Here is a 1829-nt window from a genome sequence, read left to right as displayed (position 1 = left end):
CCCCCCCCCCCCCCCCCCAAGCCTGACAATCCGTCCTCATCCTCCTCCGCCTCCCGAGCTCTGCACGGCTAGGAGGCCAAAGGACCGTCCTGTGATGCTCTGGTTTCCCAACTTTCTGCTCATCCTGGTCTTCACAGCCTCCTGCACAGCCGCTGGGGAAAGGGCAAGTTTGCAAAGCCAAGGATCCCAAGTCCTGGGGAAGCCACAAAGAAGCTCCAACGCCAGCAAAGATTAACCTCTTGTGGGGCAGACTGGAAAGCGCCACGGCCGCTCTCGGGGTGGGGGAGAGCTGGGCTGGGGCTGGTCCAGACGGGCGGGGGACAGCAGGGACGCGGGGCTGCGCGCCCCTCCCCCGCAGACCCTCACCTCGCACCTGAGCCGGGCATGGGGACAGCGCCGCGCTCCGGCCCTGCCCGCCGCAGGTCGCTGGTCCGCCGCCCGCACCGCGCGCCCACTGCCAGCAGCCACCAGGAGCGACGCGAGGAGAGGCAGCCTCAACCCACGGCGTCATGCTTCCTGCCACCACATTACGGCGAATCGTCACCGGGAGAGGGGAGAAGAGGGGAGAGGGGGGAGGGAGGGGAGCAGCCACACGCAGCCCCCCGGCTGCCCAAACGTGCGGAGATGGGGCCACGTCCGGGTGGAGTCCCCGCGGGACCTGCCGGGCTCGCACAAAGCGCCGCAGTTTGGCCAAGAAGCCTGGGAGCCGGCCACGAAATAAATAAATAAAAAACAGAGTCGGGTCTACGTAACGCCCTGTCGAAAGCGGACGCCATATTTTTTTGTGGCTTATGTCGACATAGGGAAACGTAGACATGTTTTTCCTCCTCCTCTTCGGTCTGGCTCCCATTTATCCAAACTTGTAATCAAAACTATTTCATAAAAAAATTTCCGGTCCCCCCTCTGTATCCATCGATTTCCTCCCACCCGCAAAGAAGAGCCTGCACACCCCCCTCCCGCGCACCCCCATCCCTAACCCGGCCAAGTCCCATTAACAACACGTTTTCGGGAGCCGCGGCGGCGGCGGTGGGAAAGTTGGGCTGGAGTGGCGGGCGCCTGGCTTGCGGGGCTCTGGGCTGGCGGCGCCCGCTGCGGGTGCTCCGCGGCGGGGCGAAGTTTCTTACCTGCGCAGGGGCTGGGAACGCGGGGACCCGGGCTGGGAACGCGGAGACGAGGCACGGGCGTTCCAAAATGGAACTCTGCTGGCTCCCCCCACCCACTCCCCACTCCCCACCCGGCGCCCGACTCGGGCTCCGTGGGAAAGAGGTGGGGGGGGGGGGGAAGCCAGCCTAGCAGACGGACAGACAGACAAGACCCCGGACGGAGAACGGGTGGGCAAAATTTTTAAAAGAAAAAGAAAAAGAAAAGAAAAAGAAAGAGGGGGGGAAAAAGAAAAAAAAAAGGGGGAAAATGTCTCGATCAGTGGGGAATCTACGCCAAAACCCACATGATCTGTAACGTCAGCATGCGTATTTGCATACGATACCACCACCCGAGCTGCCACCCGGGCTCGGGTTCCGCAGAAAGTTATAAAGTGAAATTCAGCCCCCTCTGCAGATGCCGGCAAAATGTCATTTTCAGGAGGGCGCTGAGGGCTTGGTCGGGGGGGGGGGCTAGCCCTAAAGATTCTGGTGCGTGGCCAAAGTGGGGGGAGTGCTGTAAATGAACTTAAAAGTCTGAGTCCAGTAACGGACTCCGTGGAATTTCTGCGAGAAGAGGAGGGGGAGGCGCAAGCGAGATCATTGAATATTAAGCAGGACCGCGCGCGCCGGCCACCGCCAAACCCTCTGGTGCAATACCCATTTTCTTTAGGAAAAGTTCAAGGTGTC

The 1829-nt window shown here is 61.2% G+C and overlaps 1 protein-coding gene across 4 annotated transcripts in view; it reads right to left on the bottom strand.

Moving 5' to 3' along the window:
* The window catches only part of Zhx2 (zinc fingers and homeoboxes 2), a 174263-nt gene extending 172702 nt beyond the window's left edge, over window positions 1–1561 (bottom strand). For all 4 annotated transcript variants that reach the window (XM_029565870.1, XM_029565868.1, XM_029565869.1 and 1 more), the window contains exon 1: window positions 1125–1561. The gene's annotated coding sequence lies outside the window, so the exon portion shown is untranslated. The remainder of the gene's footprint in view (window positions 1–1124) is intronic.
* Between the last annotated feature and the right edge of the window lie 268 nt (window positions 1562–1829).

Source organism: Nannospalax galili, unplaced genomic scaffold (assembly GCF_000622305.1).
Source record: "Nannospalax galili isolate Female #2095 unplaced genomic scaffold, S.galili_v1.0 scaffold17, whole genome shotgun sequence".
NCBI lineage: Eukaryota > Metazoa > Chordata > Mammalia > Rodentia > Spalacidae > Nannospalax > Nannospalax galili.
This window is presented reverse-complemented; position numbering and strand designations above follow the sequence as displayed.